The sequence below is a fragment of the Hyla sarda genome, unplaced genomic scaffold (assembly GCF_029499605.1).
Source record: "Hyla sarda isolate aHylSar1 unplaced genomic scaffold, aHylSar1.hap1 scaffold_1984, whole genome shotgun sequence".
NCBI classification, from domain to species: domain Eukaryota; kingdom Metazoa; phylum Chordata; class Amphibia; order Anura; family Hylidae; genus Hyla; species Hyla sarda.
In genome coordinates, this window is record NW_026608643.1 from 4946 (window position 1) to 21980 (window position 17035).

The 17035-nt window shown below is 44.8% G+C and overlaps 4 non-coding genes and 2 pseudogenes across 4 annotated transcripts; all 6 read left to right on the plus strand.

Annotated features, from left to right (window-relative positions):
• Positions 1-1268: 1268 nt before the first annotated feature.
• LOC130317288 (U2 spliceosomal RNA) lies at positions 1269-1447 on the plus strand (annotated as a pseudogene).
• A 7171-nt stretch (positions 1448-8618) lies between these two features.
• LOC130317284 (U2 spliceosomal RNA) lies at positions 8619-8817 on the plus strand. The gene has a single exon (XR_008864438.1). It is a non-coding gene; the product is annotated as a U2 spliceosomal RNA (small nuclear RNA).
• Positions 8818-10903: 2086 nt separating this feature from the next.
• LOC130317290 (U2 spliceosomal RNA) lies at positions 10904-11063 on the plus strand (annotated as a pseudogene).
• A 694-nt stretch (positions 11064-11757) lies between these two features.
• On the plus strand, positions 11758-11949 carry LOC130317286 (U2 spliceosomal RNA). The gene has a single exon (XR_008864439.1). It is a non-coding gene; the product is annotated as a U2 spliceosomal RNA (small nuclear RNA).
• Positions 11950-14040: 2091 nt separating this feature from the next.
• On the plus strand, positions 14041-14231 carry LOC130317281 (U2 spliceosomal RNA). Its single transcript, XR_008864435.1, has one exon. It is a non-coding gene; the product is annotated as a U2 spliceosomal RNA (small nuclear RNA).
• A 2087-nt stretch (positions 14232-16318) lies between these two features.
• On the plus strand, positions 16319-16509 carry LOC130317282 (U2 spliceosomal RNA). The gene has a single exon (XR_008864436.1). It is a non-coding gene; the product is annotated as a U2 spliceosomal RNA (small nuclear RNA).
• The last annotated feature ends 526 nt before the right edge of the window (positions 16510-17035 follow it).

Sequence of the window (17035 nt, forward strand, 5' to 3'; positions counted from 1 at the left end):
AGATGGATGAACGGTTGGATGGTAGAAATAGTTGGGAGGATGTGGGGAAGAGAGTGCAAAAGAAATTGAATTTTTGGAGGTTGAGAGAGTTGTCAATGGTTGGTAAGGTTATGATAGTGAAGAGTGTGATTTTGCCAATACTGTTATATGTTGCTGTTGTGTTTCCGCCAAGTTATATGGTTTTGCGAAAGGTGAAAAGAATGTTATTTGTGTTTTTGTGGGGTACAAAGATGGAAAGAGTTAAGAGAGAGATTGTAATGAAAGATGGTAAAAATGGAGGAATGGACTTTCCGAATGTTGATGTGTATCTGGGTGTGAATATTGTTTTTGCTTTGAAAAGAATGATGGGAGGTGAAAAGAGTTGTGCATGTATGGTGAGATATTTGGGTGGCAGTGTGTTATGTAAATTGGGTTGGTTGGAAAGAGATTTGAGAGTGCCTTATGCTTTTGTGTGTCCTAGTTGGTATGTATATGTGGTGAAATTTTTGGAGAATTATAGGTTGATTGGTGTGGGTCCAGAAGTGTTTGTGAGTAAAAAGAGTATGATTGGGTACATTAAAAAAGAGGAAGTTGAATGTTCAATTAATATGGTGAGAGCTGTAGATGTGGGGAGAGTGTGGAAGAGTATAATGACTGTTGGAGTAACAAATAGACAACGTGAGATAGTATGGCAGAGTTTGCATGGTGCGTTACCGGTAAGAGAATTTCAAAGAAATAGAGGGATTGGAAGGTATGAGAGGTGTCCAAGAGATGGGTGTGATGGGATTGAGAGTGTGATGCATGTATTTTGGAATTGTGAAATGGCGCAAGGTGTGTGGAAAGGGGTGAGTTTGCTGTTTAAAGAATTGACTGGTATAAGGTATATGTCGTATGATGTGGTTATGTTTGGACTTAGTATGGTAGGGAGAGATAAGGAAAGGGTTTTTTTTGTGTTGCTTGCCATTATTAAAGAAGTACTTTGGGATGTTAGGAATTTATGTGTATTCAAAAGAAATAACGTGTCGGTGGAGGGTTGTATTAAGATGATTCTAGATAGGTTATATGTTGTTTATTTGTGTGATAGGAAGAATTTGGGGGATAAGGATGCTGAGGGGATATGGAAGTTTTTGAAATGGAGATATCTTGTAAGTTTGTAATTGGTGATGGTATTTATGTTTGTTTGAAATTGAAAATAAAAAGAAAGACCTAATGATGAGTTGGACTTTACTTCAGAAAGTCTAAGTGACGAAGTATGGAGTTGGATTTTGATGTTTTAATGTCCAAACCTGAAGGTTTAAAAAAAAAAAAAAAAAAATCTGTTCTTATCAGTTTAATATCTGATACGTCCCCTATCTGGGGACCATATATTAAATGGATTTTTGAGAACGGGGGCCGATTTCGAAGCTTGCTTCCGTCGCCCTATGCATTGACCCGATATGGCAGTATCTTCGGGTACAGTGCACCACCCCCTTACAGGGTTAAAAAGAAAGATTCCTACTTTCATTGCTACCTGCTTGCTGGCTAGCCAGCTAGCCAGCCCTGTGGGCCTTGCTGCTGCTGCAGCCAAAAAACAAAAGGTGGTGCTGCTTCTGCTGCTTCTGCTTCTGCTTGTGTCTGGCCCCTGTTGGAGCGTCCAGGCACAGGACTTCTGCTGCTGCTGACTAAATGGCCTCCTTAATTGGATCATTTGAGTAGCCAGCACACCTGTGCAGGTAGGGCATGACATGATAGGCAGCTGCCTTGATAGCGGGTGGGTGCTGAATGTTCCTAATTGACAAAATAAGATTAATGCTTATGAAGAAATATAAAATCTCATCCCTTCCCCAATATCGCGCCACACCCCTACCCCTTAATTCCCTGGTTGAACTTGATGGACATATGTCTTTTTTCGACCGTACTAACTATGTAACTATGTAACATAACATGGGGGGGGGGGGGGGTCTCCTGGCTGTTCACACAGGTGTGTCATTGCTGTACATTGACCATGCATTGCTTCTGTGGTATTGCAAAGGCAAAGACAAATGCTTCCAGCCATCCATTGCACTAATGGATTGGTCATCAGCTGGCTGTCTATGTCCCGCATCAATATAGACCAAAGTACAGAGGGTTAGGCTATGCTATTGTGCACCTACCTGATGCATCAGAAGGTGCGAGGCCCTTGCTAAATTCTGTGCACAGACTTTGAGATCTATGCTTTAGACTGTATCTAAACCTGCTCCAACATGGACTGACATTCTGGCCTACTTTCAGCCGATGCGACTTGTCTGTCGCTGAACAGTCGCTTTTTATGTATTCAGCACCTATGTATAATGTTGTAAAAATGCTCTAGAAGCTAAAGTCGCAGAAATGTCACACATATTTGGCCTGCAACTTTCTGTGCGACAAATTCAGACAGGAAAAATCAGTATAAATCCTTAGAAAATTATCCCCCAGTGTCTCCATCTGCTGGCGGTATTGAATAAGCATTGCTGCACTGATGGGGTATGCATTAGACGAAAAAAAAGAAGAAAAAGAAGAATAATACGCCCAGAAAAGAGGCGAAAAGGAGAAAAACGTAAAAAAACGTGAAAAAAAAGTAAGAGGAAGAGAAGGGAAAAAAAGGTGGAAATGGGTTTAAAAGTGATTTCGGCGGAGAAATATATATATATATATATATATATATATATATATGCGCACACACACACATAGATATAAACGTATTCTCCGTTGAGATATTGCAGCCGCTGCTGTGTCCAGGCCCAGGAGCCTTAGCACTGTGCTGTGATGTCACTCAATACCACTGACATCACTAGGTGTAAACAACATCTCTCCTTTGCTGTGTATGTGACTATGGAGCTGTTTGGTGATGTCGTCTATTACGGCCTTCATAGAAGCAACAGGAGATTGTTGCATCCATCTTGAACCCTCAGAACTACAGTGCTATGATGTCACTCACTTCCACAGGCCTTGCAGAGTGTAAACAACAACAACCCAGCTTTGTTGTGTATGTAACCATAGGGATTTGTGATGTCACCTAGAACCTTCACAGCAGCGACAGCTTTATGAGGAGCATCAGCACTGCTCTGCCTGAGCAGAACCATCACCGCCATTGGTTGTCAAATAACCCGGATTTAACCCACACAGGTAAGTCCAATGGGGTGCAGGCATGTCCTCTATGCTTACAGCTTCCCGTGGGTGTTGGTTTGATACCGTTTGGGGACAGCCAAGGAGGCATCTGCAGGCAACAAAGGTAGGTGTGTGCTTGTGTGTGTGTTTCCTATGCAGATCCTAAGCCCAGTGTCACATGCAAGTAGGAGGAGTAAGAAGGGTTCCTGGCAAATCCGGGTTATGGATTGCATTTAAAAAGGCCCCGTGGGAGTGCAATGGGCCCCTGTCTTGCTGCTTAGCAATAATGGTATGGGTTTAGGTTCTGCTGTGTGTACTGGTGGTTGACTGCCCCCCAGCCCAGAGTGTGCATGGAAAATTGTCTGGCAGCCTCCCTGACAGCAAGCAGTGATAGTGCCCATGAAGGGGACCTTGTTGGGCCCGCCCCTTTCACGGTTATCGCTTCTCGGCCTTTTGGCTAAGATCAAGTGTCTTGCCCTAAGGTATTCGGGTACCCCTCTCCTCGGCCTTGTGGGATCGCCCAGGTTTATTGCCTGGGCTTCACCCACCTGCTGCTATTGGGGAGAGGGCTTAGTCCCAGGATAACGGGAAGGTGATCATCGGAGGACGGGTCTGCCGGAGAGGATGGCTAATGCGCCGAACGCTCCTAATACAGTACGGCTGTTTATCGAGGAGGAAAAGAGGAGTGCCTACGGGATTTTGCATGTCCAGCAGAAGGTCGTGGAGGGAGTGCTGAGGATGCCGCATGCTTCCATCTTCTGTGTCCAGGTCTTTCCCAGCCAAGGATTCTTTGACGTGACCTTCTACAACCTGGATGATCTCCGTACCTGTCTCTACCGGAGTAAGGAGAATGCTTCTCACCCTGACCTACAAGGGATCCGATTCATTTCCTGCGAGGCTCGGCCTAAGAAAATTCCAGTGGTAGTGCATATGTACAACCCTTTTGTGCGGGATGAGGAGATCCAGACCTTTCTAAGAAGGTATTGTGTGTCTGTTTCTGGTGCGGAGAGGAAAAATAACATCCTGGGGACTTTCACAGGCATGAGACGTTTTTGGGTGGAGTTTAGGCCTGCCCCCGAGGGTGGTGCTGAAGGTTTTTGTCACCCCCCGCAGAACTTTGCGATAGGGAACAACAGGGGGTTTCTGCACTACCCGGGGATGCCAAGTTTTTGCCGGGACTGTTTTTGCTTTGGTCATACCAGAGAGAACTGTACAACCGGGCAAGTTTGCAGGAACTGCCACAAGCCTGATCACCGCACTGCAGACTGTCCCGAGAAACGCAAGTGTCATTTCTGTGGTTCTTCGGATCACCTGGCTAGGAGTTGCCCCACTTACCAGTCCGGGGCACCCCGATCATATGCAATGGCTCTTCGAGGTGGGACAGTTCCTGAGGACTCCAATGCTGCCAGGGCAGGCGATGCAGAGGTTAGCGTGCTGACCAGTGAAGCAGAGTCTGCCCCTGTTTTTCCTTCCATTTCTAGGTCTGTTCCGGATGCTTTGGTGGCAGAGGGGGAGAAGGCGGAGTCTGTTTCGGAGGCATCTGTTTCGGAGGCCTCTGATCCCCCAGAGGAGATGACTGTGGACAAAGAATCCTTGAAGAGAAAGATGCCGGTGGAAGAATCGGAGGATGACTGTCCGACTCCTCAGAGTCAAAGGATTGAGGACTTTCCTAGCCCGGGAAGGGAGGAGGCAGGTGGAGGGTCGTCATGTCAGATTGATTCTGACTCCTCTTTATCCTCCCTGGGCACAGGTTATTTGGAGGAATGTCAGGTCAAAAAATTGACAAAGACTCTTAAGTTTAAGGAAGGGGAGGCAAAAAATAAGGGTAGAGGTCGGGGAAAGGCTAGGCCTCCTTTTGATAATGCTTGATTTTGTATTTCCTTTTTTTCCTTCAAATGTTTGAATGAGTTTAACAATTGGTTCTCTAAATGTCCGCAGTATTAGATCTTTAGAAAGGAGATCCGCCATTTTTGATTTACTTTCTGGATATTCTTTTGATGTTTTAGGTCTCCAGGAGTGCTGCTTGGATGGGGAGCCAAATATCTCCTGGCCTTATGGGCAATCGGTATGGTCTGGTTCAATGGAACGTAATTCGGGGGTGGGGATTTTGTTCAAAAGTAATGAGTTTGTTGTTAAAAAAGTTGTCCATATTGTTCCGGGTAGGGTATTATTAGTGCATTTTATTTTCAGGGGTTTCACATATAAAGTAATTAATGTTTATGCTCCAACTGGGAGGAAGGAAAGAGGGGAGGTGTTTGAGAAATTATATTTCTTTTTGAGTGGGAGGGATGATGTGTTCCTTATAGGGGATTTCAATTGTATAATAACAGAGGGGGATAGGAGTAGTACTACAGTGGGTGGTGGGTCTGGTTTAGACAGTACTAGTAAGCAGCTTAAAGAGATTGTAAATTTATTTGGGTTAAAGGATTCCTTTGTTGCCCATAATGATGGTACTATCGGTTATACATATTTTTCTAACAATACAAGTTCGCGTATTGATTTCATTTTTGTCTCAAAACTAATGTCTGTTTCTAATTTCAGACGGAGGAGGTTACCGTTCACGGATCATGCCTGGATTGAGTGTGTGGTAAAAGGTGGTGGTCTAAGTGAGTATGGAAAGGGTGTTTGGAAGTTGAATGTGTCTTTATTGGATAATGAATGTGTATTACAAGAATATAGGGAGCGTTTTGATGGATGGGTGTTGAGGAAGGATGCATTTTATAGTGTGGTTGAGTGGTGGGAGTGGGTGAAGTTAGAGACTAAAAGGTTTTTTATTAAAAAAGGGTGTGAGAAAGGGAGGAAAGATAGAGAAGAGTATGAGAGATGGCAAAGAAGGTTAGAGTATTTGTATGAATTGAGGCGTTTGGGGATGAGTGTTGAGAAGGAGATTGAGGAAGCTCGTGGAAGTGTGAATGAGTGTCTGGAGAGGAATGGAAGGAAGATTATTGCACAGGCTAGGGTTGAAGTGAAAGAGAAGGATGAGAAATGTAGCAAATTTTTCTTTAAAAAGGCATTCAGTAAAAAAACTGAGATGATGAGTGTTTTTAAGAATGATGGGGTAGAGGTCTTTGGTAAGGATGAGGTGTTAGAGGAAGTGTGGAAGTTTTATTCTGATTTATTCACGGAGAAGGAGCGGGACGTGACTCTAGAGGAGGAATGTTTGGGATATGTGGATAAGCGTTTGGATGAAATTGATGGGTTCTTTATGGAAGAGGATGTGAGGAAGAGTGAGGTGGAGGATGCTGTGAATGGGATGAAGAAAGGAAAGGTGGCAGGGAGTGATGGATTGCCTGTGGAATTTTATCTTGTGTTTTGGGATATGTTAGGGGATTATGTATGGGAGGTGTGTAAGGAAGTACTTAGGAGAGGGAAGTTATCTAAAAGTATGAGTGAGAGTGTGACTGTGTTATTGTTTAAAAAAGGGGATAAGAGGGATCTTAAAAATTGGAGGCCTATAGCGCTCTTGAATTGTGATTACAAAATTATTGCTAAAGTTATTGCGAATAGGTTAAAGGATGTGATTGATTGTATGGTAGGTGAGGAGCAAATGTGTGCAGTGCCTGACCGTAGGATTTCTGAATGTCTGTTAGGTCTGAGGGATGTATTGTGGGACTGTAAAACTAGGAAGCAAGGTGTGGCTGTTGTTACGGTGGATTTTGAAAAAGCGTATGATAGGGTGGTGCATGATTTATTGTTTAGGGTTTTGAGGAGGATGAATGTGCCGGACAGAATGGTGAAGTGGATTGAATGTTTGTATAGGGACATTTATAGTAAGATTCAGGTCAATGGTTTTCTGAGTAGGGAGGTGAGTATAAAATCTGGAGTGCGGCAGGGGTGTCCCCTGTCGCCAATTCTTTTTATTTGTATGATTGAGCCTTTGTTGGGGATGATTAGGAGAGATAAGGTGATGCGGGGTATAGAAATACCTGGTAGTCATGGGAAGGATATGCGAGTGATTGGTTACATGGATGATGTTACTGTTGTATGTAAGTCAATGGCAGGGGTAAGGCGTGCTAAGTTATTGATTGAGTGTTTCTGTTTAATGAGTGGGTTTAAGCTTAATGTTGGGAAGAGTGGTTGTAAATTTTTTGAGGGGTGGGGAGAGAGTGGGTTGTGCGAGTGGCCTGTGAGAGAGGGTGGTGTGGAAGTGCTTGGGGTGGTGTTTGATAATGATTTGTATGGGAAAGAAAGTTGGGAGAGGGTTTTGGGGAGGGTGGGGAATAAAATAAACTTCTGGTCTTTAAGGACTTTATCGATTGAGGGAAGGATTCTGGTTATTAAAGCTGTTATAATTCCTATTTTGCTTTATGTTAATTATGTGTTTCCTCCACCGGATAGGTGTCTGGCAAGAATTATCAGGCAGATCTTTGTTTTCTTATGGAATTCAAGGATGGAGAAATTGAGTCGTGGGAAGGTGGTGAAAAGCAGAATGCATGGTGGGAAAGGAATGATGAATGTGGAAGTGTTCCTGGCTGTGAAGTATGTCAGTTTTTGTCTCGCTGTAAGTAAGAAGGAATGTGTGTTTGGGTGCATGGTAAGGTATTTGGCTGGTAATGTGTTGTTGAAATATAAGCTAATGGAAAGGGACTTAAGGGTACCTGTAAGTTTTGAGGTTCCTTGGTTCTATCAGAGAATAGGGCGGTGTGTCAGGAAAAATAATCTGGAATGTGTGACTGAATGGAATGATAGTAAGAAGGTGATGAAAGTGTTGGAGCAGAGAGAAACAGTGGAATGTGTGGGAGGTCTGTCTGAGAAGGATTGTAAGGTAGTGTGGAAAAATGTCAGTCACAAGGAACTGACAAATAAACAAAAGGACTTGTCTTGGATGTTAGCTCATGGGTGTCTGCCAACAAGGGAATTTCAGAGGAGAAGGAGATTGGTAGACAGTGAAGTGTGTCCCAGGGATGGTTGCGGTGGATGTGAGAATTATGTACATGTGTTTTGGGAGTGTGGTTATGCGAAGTCTGTGTGGAGAAGAATGTCTGGTCTAATTAAAAATGTTACTGGAATTGAAATCTTATCCTTTAATATGATGATGTTTGGTTTGTGTGCAGTGGAGAGAGAGAAGGCAAGAGTGTTATGGTTCATAGTAAATTGTGTAAAAGAGGTTCTGTGGGATGTAAGGAATATTAGGATTTTCAATCAAACTGAAGTAAGTGTGAAGGAGTGTCTGGGCATGATCCGTGGTAAAATTTACCTTTACGTATTATGTGATAGGAAAAACTATGGTTCTGATGATGCAGAGGGGATCTGGAAACACAAAAAATGGAAGCACTGGTTATGAGTGTATTCTTATTTGTCTTTCTTTTTCTTTTCTTACAGATTATATCCTGATATGAAGGGACAGTTGGAGGGACAGAATCCGCTGCAATTTATTTTTTCTGAGGGAAAGTCATGAAGGGAAAGCTTTTTGTTATATGTACATGTAAAGACATGCTTCCTGTATATATTGTATATGTCAAATATGTGTTATTCATGTGTTTTCAGATGAATATGTAATTTTTTGAATGATTTACTTGGTTATGTATTGTATATTTCCTTTTCAATAAAAAAAAAATAAAAAAAAAAAAAAAAAAAAAATCTGTTCTTATCAGTTTAATATCTGATACGTCCCCTATCTGGGGACCATATATTAAATGGATTTTTGAGAACGGGGGCCGATTTCGAAGCTTGCTTCCGTCGCCCTATGCATTGACCCGATATGGCAGTATCTTCGGGTACAGTGCACCACCCCCTTACAGGGTTAAAAAGAAAGATTCCTACTTTCATTGCTACCTGCTTGCTGGCTAGCCAGCTAGCCAGCCCTGTGGGCCTTGCTGCTGCTGCAGCCAAAAAACAAAAGGTGGTGCTGCTGCTGCTTCTGCTGCTTCTGCTTCTGCTTGTGTCTGGCCCCTGTTGGAGCGTCCAGGCACAGGACTTCTGCTGCTGCTGACTAAATGGCCTCCTTAATTGGATCATTTGAGTAGCCAGCACACCTGTGCAGGTAGGGCATGACATGATAGGCAGCTGCCTTGATAGCGGGTGGGTGCTGAATGTTCCTAATTGACAAAATAAGATTAATGCTTATGAAGAAATATAAAATCTCATCCCTTCCCCAATATCGCGCCACACCCCTACCCCTTAATTCCCTGGTTGAACGTGATGGACATATGTCTTTTTTCGACCGTACTAACTATGTAACTATGTAACATAACATGGGGGGGGGTCTCCTGGCTGTTCACACAGGTGTGTCATTGCTGTACATTGACCATGCATTGCTTCTGTGGTATTGCAAAGGCAAAGACAAATGCTTCCAGCCATCCATTGCACTAATGGATTGGTCATCAGCTGGCTGTCTATGTCCCGCATCAATATAGACCAAAGTACAGAGGGTTAGGCTATGCTATTGTGCACCTACCTGATGCATCAGAAGGTGCGAGGCCCTTGCTAAATTCTGTGCACAGACTTTGAGATCTATACTTTAGACTGTATCTAAACCTGCTCCAACATGGACTGACATTCTGGCCTACTTTCAGCCGATGCGACTTGTCTGTCGCTGAACAGTCGCTTTTTATGTATTCAGCACCTATGTATAATGTTGTAAAAATGCTCTAGAAGCTAAAGTCGCAGAAATGTCACACATATTTGGCCTGCAACTTTCTGTGCGACAAATTCAGACAGGAAAAATCAGTATAAATCCTTAGAAAATTATCCCCCAGTGTCTCCATCTGCTGGCGGTATTGAATAAGCATTGCTGCACTGATGGGGTATGCATTAGACGAAAAAAAAGAAGAAAAAGAAGAATAATACGCCCAGAAAAGAGGCGAAAAGGAGAAAAACGTAAAAAAACGTGAAAAAAAAGTAAGAGGAAGAGAAGGGAAAAAAAGGTGGAAATGGGTTTAAAAGTGATTTCGGCGGAGAAATATATATATATATATATATATATATATATATATATATATATATATGCGCACACACACACATAGATATAAACGTATTCTCCGTTGAGATATTTCAGCCGCTGCTGTGTCCAGGCCCAGGAGCCTTAGCACTGTGCTGTGATGTCACTCAATACCACTGACATCACTAGGTGTAAACAACATCTCTCCTTTGCTGTGTATGTGACTATGGAGCTGTTTGGTGATGTCGTCTATTACGGCCTTCATAGAAGCAACAGGAGATTGTTGCATCCATCTTGAACCCTCAGAACTACAGTGCTATGATGTCACTCACTTCCACAGGCCTTGCAGAGTGTAAACAACAACAACCCAGCTTTGTTGTGTATGTAACCATAGGGATTTGTGATGTCACCTAGAACCTTCACAGCAGCGACAGCTTTATGAGGAGCATCAGCACTGCTCTGCCTGAGCAGAACCATCACCGCCATAGGTTGTCAAATAACCCGGATTTAACCCACACAGGTAAGTCCAATGGGGTGCAGGCATGTCCTCTATGCTTACAGCTTCCCGTGGGTGTTGGTTTGATACCGTTTGGGGACAGCCAAGGAGGCATCTGCAGGCAACAAAGGTAGGTGTGTGCTTGTGTGTGTGTTTCCTATGCAGATCCTAAGCCCAGTGTCACATGCAAGTAGGAGGAGTAAGAAGGGTTCCTGGCAAATCCGGGTTATGGATTGCATTTAAAAAGGCCCCGTGGGAGTGCAATGGGCCCCTGTCTTGCTGCTTAGCAATAATGGTATGGGTTTAGGTTCTGCTGTGTGTACTGGTGGTTGACTGCCCCCCAGCCCAGAGTGTGCATGGAAAATTGTCTGGCAGCCTCCCTGACAGCAAGCAGTGATAGTGCCCATGAAGGGGACCTTGTTGGGCCCGCCCCTTTCACGGTTATCGCTTCTCGGCCTTTTGGCTAAGATCAAGTGTAGTATCTGTTCTTATCAGTTTTCATGCTGGTGGGGATGGGTGCTGCATGGAGGATGCAGGTGTACCAGGGCTTTCCGGGGCTGGTTCTGAGGAATCAGCTCGACGGCTGCCCCGATGTGACCTGTTCCCTCCGGGTCTCGCCATGAGGCTGAGAGGGTCTAGAGCCGAGGTACTTTTGTGCCTCGGGGAGTGGTGACCCCGAGGTGCCGAAACTCACTGGGAGAATAGGCTCACTGAGTTGAAGCACGGGCACCATAATCTCTTCACCTTGTGGCACTCACCTCTTGGTTCCCGGCCTTCTGGCTAGGATCAGAGAAATTTTTATAGATCCGGCCGGATGTCCGGGCAGTATATCTGCACACATTCACTTATTTATTTATTTTTTGTCTCACTGTGTCACTTTTTGCGTGTTGTGTGTTCACAGGATTTGTCAGGATGCGGTAGCCCTTCTGGGTGTCCCTCCTGGCGGTCTAGGGGAGGTGTGTGTGGCCATTAGGTTCCGCACCTCCCTGCAAACACCCCGGGTACTCCTGCTTTGGCAGGGTACCTACCGTAATCGGCTCTGCGGGCAGATACCTTGGCTAACGCCAAGGGGGATGCCGGGAGCATTTGTGGTCCCCTAGTAGCTTCGGCGAAAAGGGACATCGAACCTGGAACCTCGCAGGTACCTTTTGGTCCGGAGGCGAAGGGTAAGGTTTGTTGGGGGGCCTCTCTCCTATCGGAGAAGGGCTTGCGATAGACCGCATCCTTTGTGCACGTTTTTTTTAGTGTAACACGTTTGCACTTTTTCTTGCACTTTGGGTGAATCGAAAGCACGTTCCTCGGCTTTAGATATAAAAAAAAAAAAAAAAAAAAAAAATCTGTTCTTATCAGTTTAATATCTGATACGTCCCCTATCTGGGGACCATATATTAAATGGATTTTTGAGAACGGGGGCCGATTTCGAAGCTTGCTTCCGTCGCCCTATGCATTGACCCGATATGGCAGTATCTTCGGGTACAGTGCACCACCCCCTTACAGGGTTAAAAAGAAAGATTCCTACTTTCATTGCTACCTGCTTGCTGGCTAGCCAGCTAGCCAGCCCTGGGGGCCTTGCTGCTGCAGCCAAAAAACAAAAGGTGGTGCTGCTGCTGCTGCTTCTGCTGCTTCTGCTTGTGTCTGGCCGCTGTTGGAGCGTCCAGGCACAGGACTTCTGCTGCTGCTGACTAAATGGCCTCCTTAATTGGATCATTTGAGTAGCCAGCACACCTGTGCAGGTAGGGCATGACATGATAGGCAGCTGCCTTGATAGCGGGTGGGTGCTGAATGTTCCTAATTGACAAAATAAGATTAATGCTTATGAAGAAATATAAAATCTCATCCCTTCCCCAATATCGCGCCACACCCCTACCCCTTAATTCCCTGGTTGAACTTGATGGACATATGTCTTTTTTCGACCGTACTAACTATGTAACTATGTAACATAACATGGGGGGGGGGGGGGGGTCTCCTGGCTGTTCACACAGGTGTGTCATTGCTGTACATTGACCATGCATTGCTTCTGTGGTATTGCAAAGGCAAAGACAAATGCTTCCAGCCATCCATTGCACTAATGGATTGGTCATCAGCTGGCTGTCTATGTCCCGCATCAATATAGACCAAAGTACAGAGGGTTAGGCTATGCTATTGTGCACCTACCTGATGCATCAGAAGGTGCGAGGCCCTTGCTAAATTCTGTGCACAGACTTTGAGATCTATACTTTAGACTGTATCTAAACCTGCTCCAACATGGACTGACATTCTGGCCTACTTTCAGCCGATGCGACTTGTCTGTCGCTGAACAGTCGCTTTTTATGTATTCAGCACCTATGTATAATGTTGTAAAAATGCTCTAGAAGCTAAAGTCGCAGAAATGTCACACATATTTGGCCTGCAACTTTCTGTGCGACAAATTCAGACAGGAAAAATCAGTATAAATCCTTAGAAAATTATCCCCCAGTGTCTCCATCTGCTGGCGGTATTGAATAAGCATTGCTGCACTGATGGGGTATGCATTAGACGAAAAAAAAGAAGAAAAAGAAGAATAATACGCCCAGAAAAGAGGCGAAAAGGAGAAAAACGTAAAAAAACGTGAAAAAAAAGTAAGAGGAAGAGAAGGGAAAAAAAGGTGGAAATGGGTTTAAAAGTGATTTCGGCGGAGAAATATATATATATATATATATATATATATATATATATATATATATATATACGCGCACACACACACATATATATAAACGTATTCTCCGTTGAGATATTGCAGCCGCTGCTGTGTCCAGGCCCAGGAGCCTTAGCACTGTGCTGTGATGTCACTCAATACCACTGACATCACTAGGTGTAAACAACATCTCTCCTTTGCTGTGTATGTGACTATGGAGCTGTTTGGTGATGTCGTCTATTATGGCCTTCATAGAAGCAACAGGAGATTGTTGCATCCATCTAGAACCCTCAGAACTACAGTGCTATGATGTCACTCACTTCCACAGGCCTTGCAGAGTGTAAACAACAACAACCCAGCTTTGTTGTGTATGTAACCATAGGGATTTGTGATGTCACCTAGAACCTTCACAGCAGCGACAGCTTTATGAGGAGCATCAGCACTGCTCTGCCTGAGCAGAACCATCACCGCCATAGGTTGTCAAATAACCCGGATTTAACCCACACAGGTAAGTCCAATGGGGTGCAGGCATGTCCTCTATGCTTACAGCTTCCCGTGGGTGTTGGTTTGATACCGTTTGGGGACAGCCAAGGAGGCATCTGCAGGCAACAAAGGTAGGTGTGTGCTTGTGTGTGTGTTTCCTATGCAGATCCTAAGCCCAGTGTCACATGCAAGTAGGAGGAGTAAGAAGGGTTCCTGGCAAATCCGGGTTATGGATTGCATTTAAAAAGGCCCCGTGGGAGTGCAATGGGCCCCTGTCTTGCTGCTTAGCAATAATGGTATGGGTTTAGGTTCTGCTGTGTGTACTGGTGGTTGACTGCCCCCCAGCCCAGAGTGTGCATGGAAAATTGTCTGGCAGCCTCCCTGACAGCAAGCAGTGATAGTGCCCATGAAGGGGACCTTGTTGGGCCCGCCCCTTTCACGGTTATCGCTTCTCGGCCTTTTGGCTAAGATCAAGTGTAGTATCTGTTCTTATCAGTTTAATATCTGATACGTCCCCTATCTGGGGACCATATATTAAATGGATTTTTGAGAACGGGGGCCGATTTCGAAGCTTGCTTCCGTCGCCCTATGCATTGACCCGATATGGCAGTATCTTCGGGTACAGTGCACCACCCCCTTACAGGGTTAAAAAGAAAGATTCCTACTTTCATTGCTACCTGCTTGCTGGCTAGCCAGCTAGCCAGCCCTGTGGGCCTTGCTGCTGCAGCCAAAAAACAAAAGGTGGTGCTGCTGCTGCTGCTTCTGCTGCTTCTGCTTGTGTCTGGCCGCTGTTGGAGCGTCCAGGCACAGGACTTCTGCTGCTGCTGACTAAATGGCCTCCTTAATTGGATCATTTGAGTAGCCAGCACACCTGTGCAGGTAGGGCATGACATGATAGGCAGCTGCCTTGATAGCGGGTGGGTGCTGAATGTTCCTAATTGACAAAATAAGATTAATGCTTATGAAGAAATATAAAATCTCATCCCTTCCCCAATATCGCGCCACACCCCTACCCCTTAATTCCCTGGTTGAACTTGATGGACATATGTCTTTTTTCGACCGTACTAACTATGTAACTATGTAACATAACATGGGGGGGGGGGGGGGGTCTCCTGGCTGTTCACACAGGTGTGTCATTGCTGTACATTGACCATGCATTGCTTCTGTGGTATTGCAAAGGCAAAGACAAATGCTTCCAGCCATCCATTGCACTAATGGATTGGTCATCAGCTGGCTGTCTATGTCCCGCATCAATATAGACCAAAGTACAGAGGGTTAGGCTATGCTATTGTGCACCTACCTGATGCATCAGAAGGTGCGAGGCCCTTGCTAAATTCTGTGCACAGACTTTGAGATCTATACTTTAGACTGTATCTAAACCTGCTCCAACATGGACTGACATTCTGGCCTACTTTCAGCCGATGCGACTTGTCTGTCGCTGAACAGTCGCTTTTTATGTATTCAGCACCTATGTATAATGTTGTAAAAATGCTCTAGAAGCTAAAGTCGCAGAAATGTCACACATATTTGGCCTGCAACTTTCTGTGCGACAAATTCAGACAGGAAAAATCAGTATAAATCCTTAGAAAATTATCCCCCAGTGTCTCCATCTGCTGGCGGTATTGAATAAGCATTGCTGCACTGATGGGGTATGCATTAGACGAAAAAAAAGAAGAAAAAGAAGAATAATACGCCCAGAAAAGAGGCGAAAAGGAGAAAAACGTAAAAAAACGTGAAAAAAAAGTAAGAGGAAGAGAAGGGAAAAAAAGGTGGAAATGGGTTTAAAAGTGATTTCGGCGGAGAAATATATATATATATATATATATATATATATATATATATATATATACGCGCACACACACACATATATATAAACGTATTCTCCGTTGAGATATTGCAGCCGCTGCTGTGTCCAGGCCCAGGAGCCTTAGCACTGTGCTGTGATGTCACTCAATACCACTGACATCACTAGGTGTAAACAACATCTCTCCTTTGCTGTGTATGTGACTATGGAGCTGTTTGGTGATGTCGTCTATTATGGCCTTCATAGAAGCAACAGGAGATTGTTGCATCCATCTAGAACCCTCAGAACTACAGTGCTATGATGTCACTCACTTCCACAGGCCTTGCAGAGTGTAAACAACAACAACCCAGCTTTGTTGTGTATGTAACCATAGGGATTTGTGATGTCACCTAGAACCTTCACAGCAGCGACAGCTTTATGAGGAGCATCAGCACTGCTCTGCCTGAGCAGAACCATCACCGCCATAGGTTGTCAAATAACCCGGATTTAACCCACACAGGTAAGTCCAATGGGGTGCAGGCATGTCCTCTATGCTTACAGCTTCCCGTGGGTGTTGGTTTGATACCGTTTGGGGACAGCCAAGGAGGCATCTGCAGGCAACAAAGGTAGGTGTGTGCTTGTGTGTGTGTTTCCTATGCAGATCCTAAGCCCAGTGTCACATGCAAGTAGGAGGAGTAAGAAGGGTTCCTGGCAAATCCGGGTTATGGATTGCATTTAAAAAGGCCCCGTGGGAGTGCAATGGGCCCCTGTCTTGCTGCTTAGCAATAATGGTATGGGTTTAGGTTCTGCTGTGTGTACTGGTGGTTGACTGCCCCCCAGCCCAGAGTGTGCATGGAAAATTGTCTGGCAGCCTCCCTGACAGCAAGCAGTGATAGTGCCCATGAAGGGGACCTTGTTGGGCCCGCCCCTTTCACGGTTATCGCTTCTCGGCCTTTTGGCTAAGATCAAGTGTAGTATCTGTTCTTATCAGTTTCATATCTGATACGTCCCCTATCTGGGGACCATATATTAAATGGATTTTTGAGAACGGGGGCCGATTTCGAAGCTTGCTTCCGTCGCCCTATGCATTGACCCGATATGGCAGTATCTTCGGGTACAGTGCACCACCCCCTTACAGGGTTAAAAAGAAAGATTCCTACTTTCATTGCTACCTGCTTGCTGGCTAGCCAGCTAGCCAGCCCTGTGGGCCTTGCTGCTGCAGCCAAAAAACAAAAGGTGGTGCTGCTGCTGCTGCTTCTGCTTCTGCTTGTGTCTGGCCGCTGTTGGAGCGTCCAGGCACAGGACTTCTGCTGCTGCTGACTAAATGGCCTCCTTAATTGGATTATTTGAGTAGCCAGCACACCTGTGCAGGTAGGGCATGACATGATAGGCAGCTGCCTTGATAGCGGGTGGGTGCTGAATGTTCCTAATTGACAAAATAAGATTAATGCTTATGAAGAAATATAAAATCTCATCCCTTCCCCAATATCGCGCCACACCCCTACCCCTTAATTCCCTGGTTGAACTTGATGGACATATGTCTTTTTTTGACCGTACTAACTATGTAACTATGTAACATAACATGGGGGGGGGGGGGGGTCTCCTGGCTGTTCACACAGGTGTGTCATTGCTGTACATTGACCATGCATTGCTTCT